This window comes from Nematolebias whitei, chromosome 10 (genome assembly GCF_014905685.2).
Source record: "Nematolebias whitei isolate Nwh7 chromosome 10, NemWhi1, whole genome shotgun sequence".
NCBI classification, from domain to species: Eukaryota; Metazoa; Chordata; class Actinopteri; order Cyprinodontiformes; family Rivulidae; genus Nematolebias; species Nematolebias whitei.
The window spans coordinates 48540776-48551804 of NC_056507.1; the positions used below are offsets into that span (position 1 = coordinate 48540776).

Genomic DNA, 11029 nt, shown 5'->3' on the forward strand with positions numbered 1-11029 from the left:
TTTTTTTATCCTGTTTTGCCAAAGTAAGTTTTGCTGCACCGACAGCCTTTTGTTTTGTTGTTTAAATAAATTATTTTTATTTAAACTCCTGCCTCGCTCGCCTCCCTGCAAATGGGTTCCAACTGTGAGGATTGTGACAACTATAGGCTCAGTCAGGCTAGAATGACAGTTGAAAGGGCCTTTGGACGTTAGAAGGGCCGCTGGAGGTGCCGTCTCAAGAGGTGTGATGCACACATATCCTTTGGAAGCCACATAATATCAGCCTGTTGTGTTCTGCGTAATTTCTGTGAAACAGCAAATGAGGAGTGGGCGGATGAAGAGCCTGCAGATTATGTGGATGACTCCGTCGATCCAGAAATCGGCCTTCAAGCTAACTATGGGGGGAAACTAGGGATGCTCTGTGTGCATACTTGGCACAGTAATGCTGTAGTAAAAGAATATTATTTTTTAGAATCAGAATCAGAATAAACTTTATTGGCATTGCACCGAGATACAACGCGAATATGTACGTACAGTCGTTCAAAGATGGCGGAGTGCACGAAGCTGCAACTATAAATAATCAGCTCGGCCTTCTTATTCTTATTCAGAATAATGTTTTGCTTAGATGAGAAAAGGAAAGAAAACATGAGGCGAGATGGTATAAAAAAAAGATCTCTCACACCGTGTCCTAGACAGGGCACAATTTGAAGCATCAAAAAATCCTACCACAGCAAAGCAACATAAACAGATGTTATACATTTACATATAGGCGGTGAAAACATTGAATTTTTAAGGGAAAGTCGTAGCATAGTCCAGAGCCCCCCCTCAGCCATTGTCCAGATAAGAGGTGATGTTCATCTTCAGCTCAGTTGAGGTTCTGTTACATGTCCACGGCCTTGGAGAAGGGAGGGGTGAGGAAACAGTCAAAGCATCTTTGTAGTTTTCAGAACATTCCAGGAGGAGTTGAGATAAGTCCGGCATCAAGGCCACAGTTTGGGTCAGACAGAACTCGTAATTGTTGTTTCTGCCTTTAAAGTCTCGCTGGTACATATTCTCTGATGGAAACTCCAAAACAGCTGAATTGATCCTTTACTCCAAAAGTCGAGCTCACAGCTTCTCCAGATTATTCCACCATTCATGAGTGCTGCCAGGAAGATCACAGTCCTGATAACAGCTGCTCCAGCTCCCTGTCACAGCTCCACGTTCAGTCCGAGCACTGTCGAGCTTCAACGCCTCCACATGAACTTGTAGACAACCAGATTTCACCAACCAAACAGTAGATTCTAGTCGTCATCATGAATCCAATTTGTTCCTTAGAGGTCAGAGGGTCCTCCTTACCCAGACTCCTGTCGGGAGAAGTTGGTCGATTTTGTTGAGAAACCAGATGATCCTTCCAATTAAGAGGTATGCAGGAAAAAAAAGAGGCTTTTTAAGGGTTTTACCGTGATTTTGTGATATTAAATTTCAAAATATAGTTTTTTTTTATCTATGCATCTGACAGGTGTTTATATGCTGCAGTTTTGCAAGAAAAAGACAACTTGTTCATACTTTTTTATTGTAACAAATAATACTTCAACATTGTAACAAATAATACTTCAACATTGTAACAAATAATACTTCAACATTGTAACAAATAATACTTCAACATTGTAACAAATAAAGGTGAGTTATTGAACGTTGAACAGTTTTCTGCACATTCTTCTGAACAACATAATATGTACTATTGACTAACATTAATATGAGTTGTTCAAACTGTTTATACAGATAATACAAGAAAAAAGATTCAAAATACTTCACTGTGATATTTTCACGTTTACTAACTACAGATCAAAGATATCTTTGTTGACTTCACCAATAACATAAGATGTTGAAGACTGAGATGTGTCTGCCATGTATTGCTCCTGTGGGGTTTGGGCTGGTGCAGGTGCAGTGTGGTGGGTTGGTATATTGTGCTGGTGGTGAGAGGATGCAGTGGGCCACAATGGGGGCCTGACTGGAGTAGGAGGTATCCACTGCTGTGTAGTAGGTGGTGTCACAATTTGGGGCGTTGCAGCATGAAGAAAAGTAGACATCATCTGAAGGAACATCTGGCTGTTGGCCCTTAGCTGCTCTTGCATTAACTGGAAATGTCTTTCTTCAGCTTGCTGCTGCATTTTTAAGAAGTTCTCAAAAGATGCAGACTCCTGCTTCATTCATTTTATTCATCCTCATCCCTCTTTCTCTGGTCATCCAGGTAGCTCTCAAACAATTTCTCAAACCTGTCAGCCTTTGCCTTTTTCTTTCTTCTCTGAGCCCCAGGTACAGCCAGCCTTGGATGGCCCTTTTTTCATCCAGCTGGGAGCTTGTTGTGGCTGCCTCTTCAATTTCACAGTCGGTGGCACTTTTATCTGCATGATTAAAATGTTAAATACACATTACCACAGTTATACACTGGAATTATACATATTTGCTTATCTATTTATAATAAATTGTGGCAAATAAGGGCAGCATGGTGGTGCAACTGGTAGAGCTGCTGCCTCTCAGCGAGCAGGTCCCTGGTTCTAATCCCGGTCCAGGGGCCTTTCTGGGTGGAGTTTGCATGTTCTCTCTGTGCATGTGTGGGTTTTCTCCGGGTGCTCCAGTTTCCTCCCACAGACCAGAAACATGCATGTTAGGCTGATTGGTAACTCTAAATTGTCTCTAGGTGAGAATGTTTGTTTGTCTCGTTTGTCTCTATGTGTCCCTGTGATGGACTGGAGACCCGTCCAGGATGTCCCCAACCCCTCGCACAGTGATTGCTGGACATGGGCACCGGCGACCCCCGTGACCCAAAATGGAAGAAGCGGGTAAAGATAATGATGGACGGATGTGGCAAATAAACGCAAACTGGCAAGACGTAACTGCTCATTTTAAAATGAAACATACTGTCAATATTGAAATAGTTCTGCTCAGGCATTATTACATAGTAAAGTCACCCACTTACCACTTTTTTCTGAGTCCTGACCCTGCTCTGTGGATTCAGAGTCTCTCTGTGCCAGGGTGGATGGCGGCGGAGTCTCTGCTTGGTAGGACTCCAGCATGTGTTGTGGGCTGCTCGTGGGTCGAGTGCCAAGAACAACATCTAGTTCATCGTACCAAGGAAACTTGTCCTTTGCATCTCCTGAACTGACACTTTTCCTGAGCATGTCACGTATTTTAATGTATTGTTGGCAACGTTTTTTACCTTGTTGTGGTACTGTTCAACTGTGCGCTGGAATCCCAACTTCTCCATTTTCAAACTAATTAGCCTGTAAACCTCGTTGTTCTTGTGAGTTGTAACATGTGCGAAATATTTTCGTCTGACCATACTTGTATGAGGGCCTTTATCTCCTCGTCACTCCACGTATGACCATGAGCCATTTTCTCCCGCTAATGTTAACGCGCGTTTGTTTTGGTTTTGTTGGGTAATTTTAAAAATGTTATCATTTAAAACTGTTTTAGACTTCTTACTATTTGCTTAAACCTTCAGTTGTGTGAACTTAAGCCCACTTCATTTCTTCCTACGTGCTGAAACACCAAACACCCAGAGTTTCTGTTTGCAGCTCATGTGTGTGTACTAAGACCAGACCCTGGGTTTCTAAACAACAGATGGCTGTTGTTTAGTTCTGACCTTGCTCATCCTGCCTCCGTATCAATCTGTCTCTGTTGCTTTTCGTTTATCATTTTTGTGTAATTTGTGTAATATTGGTGTCTCTGCTGCGCCAGAGAAGCTGAATCCACTGCCTTGTTTCCCACACCCACTCCACCTAATAAATGCGAGCATCACAGGCGGAAGGTCGGACTTCATCTCTTGACACTTGGTCGAGCTGAACTCCCACTTCTGCAGAAGTCTGTTCTAAAAACTTATGCTTCGTCTTGTGTGAATTCTTTTACAAACGTGTTAAGAAGAAAAAAAACCCCTTTCAGTTCCATTTACCCAGAATGCCCTGCGTTGTAGTCCACTTCCTGTTCTCGTTGTAGTTCCACTTACTGCTGGCGAAGCAGGGCTCGGTCTGTTTACATTCACACTGTACTCGAACCGCGCTAGTTTCCTTCTACCGGACCAAGACCTAGGTTTTAGCCCGGGCCAGAGTTCACCTTTTTGTTTTTTTGAACTCAGTTTAAGTGTAGAAACATTGTGAAGTGTTTCAATGAACTTATCATCATCGCTCATTTTTTTTTTTTAAAGAAAGAGAAGAAAGAAGAAGAAAAAATAAATAAATAAATAAATAAATAAATAAAAGAGAAATAGATAAAACAAGAGACCACCATGACAAAACAACATGCACAGCACAATGCCACCCACAATATCACCATGAAACATTCGACATCACACAAGGAATCATCTAGCTTCCACCACTACCCAACCTAGCGTGCATCTGTCAAAGCACCTGAATCCAAACACCCGCGCAAGCACGCCCGCCACCACCAGATTTCTCCAAAAGAATGCCCAATAGTGGATGCGGGGGCCCACAGACCCGCCCCCCCAGGACACAATGGCAACATAGGGAGGACCGGAGCCACAGACACACAGCGGCCCCCAGGCCCGGAGCCCCAGGAGTCTCCCAACAGGGAGAATTGCACCCCCCCAGAGAGGAGCAGAGTAAAGAACCGGGTGACCCCAGCCACCACAATGCAGAGCCTCCAGGAAGCTTAAAAAAAAAAAAAAAAAAGAGTTCACCTTTTTGTTCCGTGACAAAGTTCGATGGTGCGTTCACACCTCCCCAAATGAACCGGACTTCCTTGGCAAACAGGCTAGAGTTCGGGACAACAGGGCTGGTGTGAATGCACCCTTAGTTATGCTGCTATAGGCTTATTTATTTATTTAAAATTTTAAACAGGAAAAGATTAAAAGAAATTGGGCCTGTCTCAGCATTTTAGATATTTTACAGCAGGTTCCTGTTCAGCAGAACATAAAAAACACACAACTATCCAGCATCACATCACATTAATAGACACCCAGACATACTACATTACACAGTACAAGGCTTAGACTGCTAGAGGACAAACTGACCACACTTTTCACTCTGCTACTGTCTTTACTTACTCTGCTCAACCTGTTTTGTATTTGTAATTATTTTTTCTATACTTAACATGTGTTTGTCTTTCAGGTACACCTGGACCTATACCTGGACCTATGCCTGGACCTGGACCTGGACCTATACCTGGACCTGGACCTATATCTAGATCTACCATTCTGTGTTCGTCTGTCTCTCCTTCCTGTCCTCTCAACCAGCCGGTCAAAGCAGATGGTCTCTTGTCCTGAGTCTGGTTCTGCTGGAAGTTTCTTCCTGTTAAAGGGAATTTTTCTTTCCACTGTCTCCACTGTGCTTGCTCAGGATGAGAGACTGCAACGAAGCCAAGATTCATCTTGTCTCCTGGATTCCTTAGATAGAGAACTTTACTAATTGGCTTTTATGTGAATGTTCCTGTAAAGTGCCCTGAGACAACTTGTTGTAATTCAATTCAATTCAATTCAAAAATACTTTATTAATCCCAGAGGGAAATTATTTGTTGTTGTAACTCATTATCCTCATTTCATTAAGAGATGTTATAGATGCTGATGCTGTAGACAGGAAGGATCTCTTGTAAAGGTCCATCCCACAGTGGATCCTAAGAAACTGGCTGCAGATGCCGTCCAATCTGTCCACCCAGACTCGGCTGGCCTCTCGGTTTCCCCGGGTTGTAGTACTGCTCGAATGCCGGGCAGAACTCCTCCCAGCAGTCTGCCGAGCTCCTCGTCTCTGCGGACAGCCAACTGTAGGTGCAGAAGGATGATCCTGTCTTTCCGCTGTCATGAGCCGTGTTTCCTGGTAGTTCCAGGATCTCAGTGGTCAGGCACTCGAGCACAGCTGGCAGGTAGATGAGAATGTGTCCACAGAACATCCTTTTCAACTCATTTGAGATTTGGGGATGTAGTTGAGATATTATTTGAGCTTTTGAGATGTTAATCAGCTGCTGTTGTTTGTAGAAACTGCCTTGTTGCCATGGTTACGCATCATAACAAATGTCCAAAACTAAAAAAGTTTCAGTAAAAATCCTTCCAGCTGCACAGCATCTGATACCAGAGGAAACAATCATCAAAAAAATATGATTTACATCCAGAAAAAGAGGAATTAAAGTTTCCAAAAGCAAAATCTCAGAATGAAAGTAACAGAGCTGCTCCAACATGCAGCCACCTGGAGCGGCGCAATTCATTTGGTGAATTGGTGCTAAATAAAAAAACTGAATTGAATTGAATTAATTCAAATTTAGAAAACAAGTAAATGGCTCCATTTGAGGTTGAACATCAGATACGTTGCATGTCAGATATCAAATCAAACCAATATTTAAAAAGGAAAGTATGAAATAAGAAAGCTACTTTGTTGATCCTTGAGGGGAATTAATTAAAGCTGATGACACAAATTTTATTGTCACAAAATTTAGAAATTTTTAAATATTCTAAACAAAATCCAATTGTCCCTACTTAATATCCAAGCTGGGCTGTTGTGTCAGAGGACACTTGATAAAAATCTACTTGACATTCCATAAAATAAACAATAGACAAAGGAATTATGTAAATACCCAGTAGTCTCTTTGTGCTCTGCTGCATGCTGTCGTTTCTCATTACATGAGGGACTCAAACACATAACAGCTTCGTAAAAGACCAAACCATACAGCAGGTGGTCGGTACAGCTCAATACTCAATCTACTTCAAAATAATTACTTTTTTTCAAATAATGTGTACAGAGGACCGCAGTAGCTTGTGGTGAGTGCTGTGATCTTGAACTTCTGGGGCTGAGGAGTCACATCCAGACAGCGTCAGGAAAAGCATCCAGCGTAAAAAATTTACAAATCTTATACGCATGTAATTTTATTGCCGTGGCAACCCCTGCAGAATGCCTCATGCAAAAGAAAAACAGCGAGCAAGAGGTACGCTGATGTCTCCCATCTCTGAGGGATTTGAACAATGAATGTTTGAGGTTTTGGAGATTAATGTTTTTCTGGACTGGAATTGAACAGAAACTGGAAGTAAACCTTAATGTTTTGATGTAAGATATTCAAGTAGGTAGGAGTTACACTGTGGAGAAGAACTTGTTTTTTCAGCTTGTCTGTGGCATCGCAGAGTGACAGATCCTTGAGAGTGGGGGAGCAATTTTATTCACCAACAGGTGAAAAATCCAACAGAATCAGGAACAGGTCCAACCCTATTTCCATCATGGGAGAAGAAGTGGAGGTGGTGGAGAAGTATAAATACCTTGGAGTTCACCTGGACAACAGACTGGACTGGAAATGCAACAGTGAAGCGTCTACAAGAAGGGACAGAGCAGACTGTACTTCTTGAGGAAGCTAAAGTCCTTCAATGTTTACAGCAAGATGCTGCATATCTTCTATAAGTCTGTTGTAGAGAGTGCTGTCTCTTCTGCCATCATCTGCTGGGGGAGCAGCACCAGAGCAAGTGACTTAAAAAAGATCAACAAGCTCATAAAGAAGGCTGGCTCAGTTCTGGGGACTCCTCTGGAACCTTTGGAGATGATTGTACAAAGAAGGATTCTTCATAAAATGAAGAACATTATAGACAACCCTCAGCATCCTCTTCATCAGACTGTCATACAACATCAGACTGTCATACAACAACAGACTGTCATACAACATCAGACTGCCATACAACGTCAGATTGTCATATAACAACAGAGTGTCTTCAGTCAGAGGCTTCTTCAAATCTGTTGTAGGACAGACCGCTACAAGAGATCCTTCCTGCCCACAGCCATCAGAATCTAGAACAACTCTTTAATGAAACCAGGATGATGAGTAACAACAACATTTAATTTACCTCTGGCATAAATAAAGTATTTTTGAATTGAATTGAATTGAATTTGATATGGTGGAATGAAGGGGTGGCCAATGGTGGCCATGGTTAATGTTAGGCCACCCCAGTTATTTGAGGAAACTATACTTTTATTCAACATAAAAACTAGAAAGCACAGTTTACTCAAATGACTGAGTGGCCAGTTTACATACACAGTGTTGGATAAATTTTCTCACTAATTCTGTTCACTCAAAATAACCACACACACGGCAGGTGAAGATTTATATCCAACTTTTACTTGTAAGTACCCATTCAAGACAGATTACATATATAGATAAAATTCAATGAATGAAACATGTCACAGAATGACCAATAAATAAAATCAGTTGCATACTGTTATCCAGTAGCAGAGTCCAGCAGACGTTCCCTCACAGCCCGCCGCATTCAGCCGCACAGACATGATCCGTTGTCGTTGGTGAGTTGCCCTTCAGATGGAGATAAGAGAATGTTTTGGGCATGTTTTAAAAGCAGGAGGGAAAGATGTTCTCAGCCATAATATAATAAAAATATTCATACTCAAAATTCTACAACTCAGTAAAAATAATCTGTTAAAAAAGGGCACCATAGAAATACAGAATTATACATTATGACTCTAAAAAAGTTAAATCTGGTCCTCTGGACATTGAAAAAAACAAAACAAAGCAAATCAACAAAAAAATGTAGAAACGTTTCGTCTCTCATCCAAGAGACTTCCTCAGTCTGAGGTGCTGTATTCAGCTCAGTCTCTTAAATAGCACCTTCTCAGAGTGGATCAACCAGTTTTGCTGCTGACAACCAAAACCAGCTGATCACATGCTCAAGAAGGACCATCAGCCTAACAATGGATCATTAGCACCTGATGGCTGTTTACTATTCACAGAGGGCTGAGTGATACTAGCAATCACAGCATTGTAAGAGGGGGACAGTTGAACCCGGAGGCCTCCACCCCTGTTTAACGATGGACGATTTCTTTTCACAAAGATGGCCTCCTTTACTCCTCTCTCAAACCATCGTTCCTCTCTGTCCAGGATGTGAACATCTTCATCCTTGAAAGAGTGACCGCTGGCCTGGAGATGAGTGTAGACCGCAGAGTCCTGGCCTGATGATGTTGATCTTCTGTGCTGGGCCATCCTTTTGGCCAGTGGCTGTTTAGTTTCCCCGATGTAAGACTGATCACCCTCCTGCCACTGAACAGCATACACAACATTGCTCTGTTTGTGCCGGGGGACTGGATCTTTGGGATGAACCAGTCTTTGCCGTACTGTATTTTGGGGTTTAAAAGCCACTGGGACGTTATGTTTAGAAAATAAACGTCTCAGTTTCTCTGATACTCCCTCAACATACGGAATGACCACTGGTCTGGGTGGTCTTGAAGGCCAAAGAAGAGCACATTAAACAGAAACTAACAACGTGTCTAGATCAGACCACACTTCAGCAAGTGTTGGACTGTACAGATCAGGCACGCTTAGCACAGCATGTCAAGTCCAAGACTCAACAACAAAACAAGTTTAACGTACTAATAGCTCATCAACACCATCACTATTCCAATAACAACACATTCAGTGTAGGAAAACACTCCAGTAATCAATTACATGCCAGGGAGACAGAAAAGTGGGTGAAGAATTTATCTGACAGACAGCTCACCCAGCCAGAGACAGAGATTCTTGCCAGGGGACTGAACTTTGCGGTTGCACCAAGTAGAATTCCTCTGGTGGAGATGATCACAGCTACTGAGTCAGCCATCCGCAACAACAAAATGAAAGAGGCTGAAGCAGAACAGCTCAGAATCAAAGTTTCATCCTGCCTCAGCAATGCCAAACCACCACCTTCCAACATCAGTAGAGAGGAGAGGGATGCACTCACCACTCTTAGCAAGGACAAAAACATCATCATTCTCCCAGCAGACAAAGGAAGGTGCACAGTGATTTTGAACCAAAAAGACTATCATGAGAAAGTTATGACACTCCTTAGTGACTTAAACACTTATGAACCTCTGAAAAGAGATCCGGGAAGTGGTTACAAGAAAAAGTTAATAGGTTGCCTGAAAATTTTGGAGCAGGACAAGGCTATTGACCGTATTCTGTACCACAGACTGTACCCAGGGGAGGCCACACCTAGTCTGTATGGTTTACCTAAAATCCACAAACAAGGTGTACCTTTAAGACCAATTGTTAGTATGATTAACTCTGTCACTTACAATGTTTCCAAATATCTGGCATCTGTACTCATCCCTTTAGGTGGCAGCTCAGAACACCACATACAGAACACCATGGACTTTGTGGACAAGGTGAGGGATGTCATCAATTTTTTTTTTTTTTTTTTTTTTTTTTTTTTTTTTTTTTTTTTTTTTACGTGCATTCCTGTTGATGATGCAGTAGAGGTGGTCAGTTTAAAATTAAAATCAGACACCACTCTGAGCAGCAGGACCACACTTTCTACAGAACAACTGTGTCAACTCTTGAAACTGTGCCTGCAGTCAACCTACTTCACATATGGGGAGCAATATTATAGGCAGAAACATGGGTGTGCTATGGGGTCTCCAGTTTCTCCTATTGTTGCCAACCTGTACATGGAGGAGGTAGAAAAGAGAGCCTTGACGTCCTTTTCAGGGACATCACCAAGTCATTGGTTCAGGTATGTTGACGACACCTGGGTTAAAATCAAATCTCAGGAAGTCCAACATTTTACTGACCACATCAACTCTGTGGATAAATATATCAAGTTCACACGAGAAGATGTAAAAAATGACAGGTTGGCTTTCTTGGACTGTGAGGTCTCAGTCTCTGATAGAGGACATTTGCAAACTGAGGTGTACCGCAAACCCACACACACAGACCAGTATTTGCAGTTTGACTCCCATCACCCTTTGGAGCACAAGTTAGGAGTCATCAGGACTCTGTATCACAGAGCAGACAGCGTCCCCACTAGCTCAGGAGCCAGGCAGAAGGAGAAATCCCACACAAGACAGGCTCTAGAGCAATGTGGATATCCTAACTGGGCCTTCCTGAAAGCAGAGAAGAAACCCAAACAGGACTCCAGTCAGCCAACAGGTGAAAAGGAGGAACCCAGACCCAGACCAGTGGTCATTCCATATGTTGAGGGAGTATCAGAGAAACTGAGACGTTTATTTTCTAAACATAACGTCCCAGTGGCTTTTAAACCCCAAAATACATTACGGCAAAGACTGGTTCATCCCAAAGATCCAGTCCCCCGGCACAAACAGAG

The 11029-nt window shown here is 42.5% G+C and overlaps 1 pseudogene; it reads right to left on the minus strand.

Annotated features, from left to right (window-relative positions):
- Nucleotides 1-1799: 1799 nt before the first annotated feature.
- On the minus strand, nucleotides 1800-3357 carry LOC119416528 (annotated as a pseudogene).
- Between the last annotated feature and the right edge of the window lie 7672 nt (nucleotides 3358-11029).